We start from the raw sequence: 10,122 nt of genomic DNA on the forward strand, positions 1-10,122 counted from the left end.
CTCAGGCACCCTAACAACTGAAAAGACTTTTTTTCAAATTAAGCCAATGTGAGTTCCTGGATCTACCCTGCATGTGATCTCCTGCCACAGTCTCACCTAGAAGTGCATGAGACACACATACAGTGAACAGAGTTCTTACTTTGACAAGTAGAAAATCTGAAAGGTGACCAAGGATAACCTATCTCTCTTTGACCTTTGCAGAAGCAGTGTAACCAACACTTTCAAGAAGGGCACTTATCAGGACAATGAAGCTCCCTGGAATATGATCAGGTAGGGACAGTTACTCTTTCCAGTGGCCATCAGAGTAGTTTACACTGCTACTCTTGCTGTTTGATGTATCAGCCAATTTTAGAATGACCAATGCGGGAACCTGCAAGATAAATGAAGTTGCCAGGTCATCAGGGTCAACATGATGCATGAAAACTTCAGGTTAAATATAAGATATAAAAGGAAATGAGGGGAGATGCCTGGGTGGTTCAGTGGTTTGGCACCTGCCTTCGGCCCGGGGCATTATCTTGGAGTCCCAGGATCAAGCCCTGCAGATCCCACGCTGGTCTCCCTTTGTGGAGCCAGCTTCTCCCTCTGCTTGTGTCTCTGCCTCTCTCTGTGTCTCTCATAAATAAATAAATAAATAAATAAATAAATAAATAAATAAGGAAATGAGGATTTACTAGAGCTGCCCTAGAGCATATAGACAGTGGTCTGAACTCTATGGCTATAGTTACATAACCTAATACTCCACTGTTTGCTATTTTTTTGTATAAAAAAAAATTTGGCAGAAATGAGCTAAAAGAGTGCATGTGTAGTGAAACATTAAATTCTGATTTCCCATTTCTCGAAAACGTTGCTAATGAACTTGTCAAATGTTTGTCAGTATTTCTTATCTTCCAAGGGGTATGCACAGTGACATGCCTAACCACATGAAAACCAGAGGGCCCAATGCCACTAAAAAGTTTAGCATCTACTTCAGAAGTTAGAATTTATGAAGAAACCTGGGCCCAAAGATGGTAATTTAATATGTTAGCCATAGCAGAGCATTTAAATATTACTCCATGACATGTGACTTTTCCCTTAGACCAAATTACTATTCTTCTAAATTAATTGTTTCACTTATTCTAGGATATTTTTTAAAGATTTTATTTATTTATTCATGAGAGACACAGAGAGAGAGGCAGAGACACAGGCAGAGGGAGAAGCAGGCTCCCTGCAGGAAGCCATGTGTGGAACTCAGTCCAGGACTCTGGGATCACACCCTGAGCCAAAGGCAGATGCTCAACCGCTGAGTTACCCAGGAGTCCCTACTTAATCTAGGATTTTTTATGGCATTACATAAGATGAAACATTAATGTGTGGGCTTCACTAATGGGATAATAAGTGCAAAAATTTAAATATATCAGTAAGGGTACAAAGAAAGATGTAGAACTTCTAGTGGTCACCCATACCCAATTTTCTTTTAGGTAGCATGGGAGGAATGTACTTGTCACCCTCCACTGTGTTATTAGTCGTAACCAAGTTCTTATTAAGTGGCATGTGCCATTTCCAGGCTGAAGCATTTGACTGCTGCCTCAAAGCCCACACTTTCTTGCCCTGCCTCAGCAATCATGCAAACTATTAAGCAATTACATGATTAGGTCTCCATTAGCCTGAACCTCTGAAAGACTGAGAAGCTGGTATACTTGCTGACTGGCATCAAATATGTAACTTGAGTGAAGAATAAATTCTTGTTGTGTAAGCCACAAGATTTTGGATTTGCTACCATGGTACAGCCTGTCCTATTCTAATACAGAAGAATTCTAAGATATTAGGAAGGGGGAAGAGTATTGCTGATGGGATTGAATAACAGAGCAAGATAATGGCAATATTTTTTAATATTTATTTTTAAATTTTTCTTTGTTTAATGGATACTGAGTTTCTGTCTGGGATGATGAAAGAGTTCTGGAAGTAGTGGTGTCGGTTGTATATTATGAATGTACTCAATGCTACTGAATTATATACTTAAAAGTGATTAAGGGGGGATCCCTGGGTGGCTCAGAGGTTTAGCACCTGCCTTTGGCCCAGGACGTGATCCTGGAGTTCCAGGATCAAGTCCCACGTCAGGCTCCAGGGATGGAGCCTGCTTCTCCCTGTGCCTGTGTCTCTGCCTCTCTCTCTCTCTTTCTCTCTATGTCTATCATGAATAAATAAATAAAATCTTTTTTAAAAAGTGATTAAGATAGTATATTGTATGGTGTGTATATTTTACCACAATAAAAAAATCACCAATATGAAGTTTTTCTACCAAAATCTCCCAGTAATTATGAGGGTTGGAAAAATAGTTATTCATATATTGTTGTTGATAATATAAATAGGTACTTCTTTCTGGAAGCAATTTTGGTGATACTTACTAAATGGCCTTTGAAATATAATGCCATTTTATATAAAAAAAGAAATATGATACCGTTGATTCATTTATTTCCCTTCTGGGAATTTTACCTAAAATTTAAAAAATAGTAATTTATAAAGCTTTATGTTAAATGATCTTAATTCTAGCATGGGTTTTAAAAGCCAAAAATGTGAAATAGTCTAAACTCGACCATAGTGGGCTGGTTAAGCAATTTAGGATGTATTCAAACAATTGAGCTATGTGTGTAGCTATCTAAAATTATAGTATAGAAGAATATTTAATAAGAAATTTTAAAGAAATGCTCTAATATAATGTTAAATGAAAAAGATACAAAGACTAGGTCTTAAGTTGAGTAATAAGTTCTTAGATGTAAGATTAGTTTGACAGTATTGATTTTTTTTTACAATTTATTTATTTGTGAGAGACACAGAGAGAGAGAGAGAGGAAGAGACACAGGCAGAAGGAGAAGCAGGCTCCCTGAAGGAAGCCCAAAGTGAGACTCAATCCTGGGACTCTGGAATCATGTCCTCAGCCAAAGGCAGATGCACAACCACTAAGCTACCCAGGCGTCCCTGACAGCATTGATTCTTAGTGAATCTATGCTGACTTTCTATTTCTAAAATTATTTTATAATATTGTTAACTGTGGTTACATGATTACAACTACAAGTTCTCTAAATATCTCAGGACACAATATATCTGGGCATAAAAACAAACTCATTAAAATAATTCAATTAACTTAACTGTTTCTTACCTTCGTTGTATTTATGGTCCCTCCTACCATTACTTTTTTACCCTTTTCATATGAAGATAATTACTGAGAGAAGAATGGAGAAAAAGAGGCATTGGTTAGTTCTGCTTTCTCTATTATCTTTTAACATTACATCATCTTTCCTCAGTCTTTATGGTTTTGTTCTTGCTATGAACATGACCTTACAAGGGCCCTCCATCACCACCACCCCTCCTCTTTTTAAAAGTATTTTTCACATCTCTAAGTTCATCATGGATTCTGCTTTTCCCAGTTTTATTATTCAAGGGTCATGCTGCTCTCTAGTATTTATGTAAATGTACACATCTATCCATCATTTCATATTTTGGGCTCTGTAAGGGAGTGCCTCTGCAGTCACTCTTGGTGTTTTAAAATATCTTTTTCTTCCCTACTGGGATTATTTAGGACAGTAGTCTTTGGGTGCCTGGGTGGTTCAGTTGGTTAAGCATCTGCCATTGGCTCAGGTCATGATCCTAGGGTACTGGGATGGAGTCCCACATCAGGCTCCCTACTCAGAGAGGTACCTGCTTCTCCCTCTCTCTCTCTGCCCCTCCCCTGCTTGTGCTCTCTCTCACTCTCAAATAAATAAATAAAATCTAAAAAAAAAAAAAGATAATAGTCTTTAACCTGAATTATAGAAACACTAACAAGTATGTGAATACTTTCCAAAAAGATAATAGTCTTTAACCTGAATTATAGAAACACTAACAAGTATGTGAATACTTTCCAAGGAGCACTGTTGTCAGGGGAAATTTTATTTCCAGATCCTCAACTTTTCATTTGTCCTTTTTCCTAAAACTGATCTATCCAAAAAAACATTTTGCAAGTTCTCCTACCCACCTTCCCTTTCACAGTGACCCTTCTCTCAAGGAAGGGTCATCTGCAACCTTGTCCCAAGATGAAAAATCTCAAGGGTACCAAGGGGAAAATTTGAAATATTATTTCTGGAAGCCTTCTGTAATGATTTAGCCACCATAGTGATTTTTGTCTTTCCCTGTCTTATGCATATTTCTGTTAAAGGTGAGGTATAGCCTTAGAAACCATCCCATTAAGATATTCTGAATATGGTATAGAGTGAGTTGGTAGGAGTGACGACAATTTCCCTTTATTAACTTGCCTCTCCCATCCTTAAATATAACTAAAGAATACACAGTTCTTTTTTTTTTTTTTTAATTAGACACACACACACACACACACACACACACAGGGAGAAGCAGGCCCCATGCAGGGAGCCTGATGTGGGACTCGATCCTGGGTCTCCAGGATCATGCTCTGGGCTGAAGGCGGCACTAAATCACTAAGCCACCGGGGCTGCCCAAGAATACACAGTTCTTAAGGAAGAGACTCATGAAAGCAAATAAACTCAAGGTCTTTAAGAAACACTGAACCCTATAAATGGCTCTCTTTATCTCCTTTTTAATTATTTTATTTTATTTTTTAAAAAGATTTTATTTATTTATTAATGAGAGACACACAGAGAGAAGCAGAAACACAGGCAGAGGGAGAAGCAGGGAGCCTGATGTGGGACTCAATCCTGGGACTCCAGGATCAGGCCCTGGGCCGAAGGCAGGCGCTAAACCACTGAGCCACCCAGGGATCCCCTATCTCCCTTCCCCCCCCCCCCATCTCCTTTTTTAAAATAAACTGTCTTCCTCTTTCAGTCTCTCCTCAATATTCTTTTTTTCTTTTTTTTAAAGATGTTTATTTGAGAGAGAGAGGGAGAGAAAGCATGTGTGAGCAGGGGCAAAAATAAGAGAATCTTCAGAATCCCCACTGAGTGTGGACCCAGGCCTGGGACCTGATCTCGCTCCTGAAATCATGACCCTGAGATCATGACCTGAGCCGGAACCAAGAGCCCGTGCACAACTAACTGAGCCATCCAGGTGTCCCCTCAATATTTTTTTCTAGAATGTGTTGTCAGCTGAAAAGAAAAGCACCTTTGAACAGATTAGTCATGCTGATTCATTAAAGTATAACTGGAATGTATAACTACTAAGATTTTTGAGACATGATGGATAAAGCCTATGCAGAAAAAGCTTATGTGAAATATTTCAGCTCTCACTACATAGGAAACACACAAAGGTAGCCATAATCTAGAGCTGAGCAGTTGTGAAAAAGCCACTGCTTCTCTCTTAGCAAACCTGTTTGGAATTCACAAACTCAGAACAAATGTGCAAATTCTAATCAACACTTCCTGCAATGTTCTGCAGTGTCAGCTTAAGTAACCTTCTCTTTTATAGGCTGCAAATGTGCTCACAGAACATATCACACGAATAAAAAGATATTTTAACTCTGAATTTGTTGTAACAAAAATGACTCTTACTCAGAATACTTAGCAAATAGAAAAAATATATATATTCCCTAATGCTTTTAGGAATTTAGGCCTTTTAAGTCTTTGCCAGATTAGGATGGGTTAACTTATTTTTTGCAATGACTGATGAGAGTTTCCCAAGAGCTTCTTATCAGTTTTTAACCCGTTTGAAAAAGTAGTTACAAGAGTAAGAAATACGTTGCTTGGCATGCTCAGTGACTAATACTCAGTTTTTAAGTCATGTTTTTTCTTGGTTTCTAAAGGTTGAGCTTTAGAAGTTAGTTCTCAGAATTTTGTCTTCATGTTTCATATGTTACTTACAGAATAGAGTGATCAAAAGAAGAAAAGAAATTCTAAATTCACAACTCTCTCTCCATTCAGGCCTTAGTCATCTTCACCAGAGAGAACATTAATATGATTAAGAAGACTAAGAAATATTCTCTTGATTCTTTGCTTAACTAAAGCATAGATAGCATTAGAGATACCAACTTCTTTTCATTGAAAAGTAAAACAAATCAACAAATAAAAAGCAGAATGCAAAGCTCCTAAGCAACAGAATGAACCACAGGCTATCAAAAATGACCAGAAAGCCAAGCTTGCAAATTTTTTTCATGAATCAAGTAATCAAATTCAACCACAAAAGGTGTCAGGTATGTAATAAAATAGACTAACTTCAGCACATTTCTTTGTTTTATCACTTAGACATAAGGCTGCACTTAAAAAAACCACGTATTTAATGATGAGAACATGAAATTTTACAGGACTCTGTTGCAAAACTTGAAGTGTATTAGAATACTGCCACTTTACTCTTTTGGAACATAAAATACAACTTACCAAACAATAGGTCCCATGAAAGATGGTGAGATCTGATTATGTGCTTATGAGAGCTTAAGACTTTTTTTTTTCTTTCTTAGACTATTTTGGTATTCTTTGAGAACAAGCTGAAATTCTCTTTTCTGGAGAGAGAAAGAGAGAAAGGCAAAATTTACTAATGTAAAACATAAGCTTCTTACCAGTATCAAAACAAGGAAATCAACTTGAGGTTTACTTGGAATGAGTGCATACAGTAAGATAAAAACGCCCATTTTGGTCATCTCCACAGGCAAGCTGAGTCTGTACACTGGATATGTATACCAAATTTAACATCTGAATGTTAATGACATCTAAATGTAAAAACCTCTACAAGGTGTGAAACCTTGTTTTCTTAGTGATAGTTAATATTTATTTTTCTTATTTTTAAATTCTATTTTTTATTGAAGTATTGTTGACATATAGTATTACATAAGTTTCAGGTGTACAACATATTGATTCTACAACCCTATATGCTATGCTTACGAGGGCAGCTACTCTCTGTCACCATACAGTACTATTACAATACCATTGAGACTATATTCTCTATGCTGTATTTTTCATTCCCGTGACTTATTTACTCCATAACTGGAAACCTGTACTTCCAAATCCCCTTCACCTAGGATTTTGCCAAATCCCCCTCACCTAGGATTTTGCTTATCCTCCTACCCTTCTCCCCTCTGGCAATGACCAATTTGTCTCTGCATTTATGGATCTTTTCTGTTTTGCTTATTCATTTGTTTTGTGTTTTAGATTCCACATGTAATGAAATCATGTGGTATTTGTCTTTCTTTAACTGATGTATTTTACTTAGCATCATACCCTCTAGACCTATCCATGTTGTTGTGAATGGGAAGATTTCACTCTTTTTTCAGATTTAATTGAGAGAGAGCACATGCACTTGTGAGGGAGAGAGGCAGAGAAACTCAAGGGGACTCCACGCTGAGTCAGAGCCTGATTTAGGGCTTGATCTCATAACCCTGAGATCACGACCTGACCTGAAACCAAGAGTCAGATGCTCAACTAACTACACCCCCCAGGTGCCCCAAGATTTCACTCTTTTTTTAATGACTGAGTAATATTCCATTGCGTGTATATACCACCTCTTCTTTATCCATTCAACTACTGTTGGACACTTGGGTTGCTTCCATATCTTGGCCATTGTAAATAATGCTGCAATAAACATAAGGATGTATATATCTTCTCAAATTAGTGTTTGTTTCTTTGCATAGGTGCCCAGTAGTGGAATTACTGGATCATATGGTATTTCTATTTTTTATATCAAGCAACCTCCATACTGTTTTCTACAGTGAAACCACTGTATTTACATTCCCATCAACAATGCATGAGAGTTCTCTTTTTTCCACATCCTCATCAACACTGTTATTTTTTCTCTTTTTGATACTAGCCATTCTGAGCATCTTTTTATGTACCTGGTAACCATCTATATGTCTTCTTTGGGAAAAGTCTATTCAGGTCCTCTGCCATTTAAAAAAAGATTTTATTTATTTGAGAGAGAGAGGGTATGCACAAGCAGGGGAGGAAGGTGGGGTGGGGAGGAAGAAAGGAAAACAAACCCTGTTGAGCAGGGAGCTGAACACGAGGCTGGATCCCTGGACTCTGAGATCATGACCTGAGCTGAAGGCAGTCACTTAATAGACTGAGCCGCTCAGGTGCCCTCGTTTGCCCATTTTTTATTTAGATTGATTTTGGGGTTATTTTGTTTTGGTGTTGAGCTATATAAGTTCTTTAAATACTTTGTATATAAACCCCTTATCAAAGATTTCATTTGTGAGTATCTTCTGTCATTTAGTAGGTTACCTTTTCATTTTTCTGATGGTTTCCTTACTCTGCTAAGCTTTTTATTTTGGTGTAGTCCCCATAATTTGTTGTTGTTATTATTGTTGTTTTCGCTTTTGTTTCCCTTGCCTAAGGAGACATATTTAGAAGAATGTTGCTAAGGCTAATGTCAAAGAGATTACTACATATGTTTTCTTCTAGATGCTGTATGTCTTCAGATCACACATTTAGGTAGAGGCTTAACCTACTGATCCACCCAGGTGCCCCTGTATCTTGTACTTGTGTTGAATTGATCCCTTTATCATTATGTAATGCCTTTCTGTCTCTTGTTAATCTTTGTTTTAAAGTCTATTTTGAGTGACAGCTGATTTTAAAACTAGTTTGTACAAAAGAGGGCAAATATTCCACTGATTTTTAAAATGGACAGATTCCAGCTGAAATATCTCATCCATTGATAACAACAAAATTAACCAATCTTCAGCCTCTTTTATATAGTTAGGAGCTACCTTAGTGGTATTTCCAATCACAGAGAATAAAATGAGCACTTGTTTGTCAAGTCATCAAAGCCACACAAACAACAAACCCTAAACAAATAGCCGATATTTGGCATCTAAGTGCCTTCTGCAAATTTAAAGGGCTTAAGCAAAGAAGGTGTAAGTATTCACTACTGCATTAAGGATGAATTTCCTGCAATCTTGAAGTCTTTATCACTGTACTTAGTTCCTAAGCACTCTTTCACTTAGGAGCCCAGAACTTGACCTTTTTCCATAAACTTTGCAATTTTTACTTTTAAACTTGGTTAGTCCAGGAATTTGCCCTCTCTCTTCCTTTCTCCTTTTCTGGGAATTTGTTTGTTGTACTGACCTCAGAGTCACCTGGACCAGGATCTGCCGGGATAAGCAGTGGCCTCTAGTCTTTGGTTGTCAGCTCCTTTCTCCCCTACCCCATGTCTGCATCCCTCTCCTGGCCTCAAGGCCCCTCCCATCCTGTCACTTATGTACTATCATGTGCTGTATCTCCAACAGGAGACAACTGTTGGATCCTCAGCCTACTGGAGGGTGGATAGAGTGCCTCGGTCACTCTGCCTCAGCTGGATGGTGAGCAGGGGCCCTCTCGGTGAGGCCTGCTGGAAGCAAGGTGAAGATCCTCTCTGCTTTGAAGTCCTTCCTGTCTCCCTATAGGAAATTTCCTGTCCTCTCAGCTGACTCAGAACAAATGGGAGGTACAATCCTTTCTGAGGCACCGTCTGCATCTAAATTATAGTAACATACCTTCACATTCTCTGCTCCGTCCAGCAGATTGAACTTTTTTCTTCTTCTCATGGACAACGTCATACCTCCTAACTCATCGGCTTGTGGTGTAAACAATCTCCCCTGAGTTCTCCAACCTCAAACTGATTTAAAACTTAAAAAAAAAAAAATCCTATGTTTCCTCCTTTAAGAAACCTCTGTTATAATAAAAAGCCTACTGTTTCAGCTTTGATTTTAAAATTCCATTCTGATTTTCTCTGGAGATCTTAAAATTTTGTAGAAATTGATTGTATAATGTCAGAGAAAAATAAAAGTCACTCACTTTGAAAACTAAACAACAACAAAATCCCCCATTCAGAAATTTAGTTGTCTTGTTTGTTCTTAGCTATATTTACCTTCATCCTGGAGGCATGAATGCTATCGATTCAGTGGGTGTAGGGGGGAGGACTGGTGGTGGGGAGGAGAACCAAAAAGCCTGTGAGGAAGAGAAACATCTCCAAACTGTGTCCCATCATATCCATCTGGAAGTGTTTATTAGTACATATGTGATAAATGGTAGTCAGGGTAATCAGGGGTGATACACGCCCTCTAGTGGGCATTTGAAAATGAGCAGGGCATTTTCAGTTGTCACAGTGAGTTGGAATTCACTGGCATTTGGTGGGTGGAGGGCAGGGATGGTAAACAGCTTGAAAAGTGCAGGACAGTTCATAGAAAACGCCAATAGCTCCCTGCTGGAAAATACCAAAGCCATTCTTCTCTGT

General features: G+C 38.1%; 1 long non-coding RNA gene across 1 annotated transcript; it reads right to left on the reverse strand.

Moving 5' to 3' along the window:
* Positions 1–243: 243 nt before the first annotated feature.
* LOC121481344 lies at positions 244–6,418 on the reverse strand. Its single transcript, XR_005985262.1, has 3 exons — positions 6,297–6,418; positions 3,137–3,199; positions 244–370 (listed from the first exon to the last, which is right to left on the reverse strand). It is a non-coding gene; the product is annotated as an uncharacterized LOC121481344 (long non-coding RNA).
* Positions 6,419–10,122: the final 3,704 nt, after the last annotated feature.

The sequence above is a fragment of the Vulpes lagopus genome, chromosome 23, assembly GCF_018345385.1.
Source record: "Vulpes lagopus strain Blue_001 chromosome 23, ASM1834538v1, whole genome shotgun sequence".
In the NCBI taxonomy this organism is placed as follows: Eukaryota; Metazoa; Chordata; class Mammalia; order Carnivora; family Canidae; genus Vulpes; species Vulpes lagopus.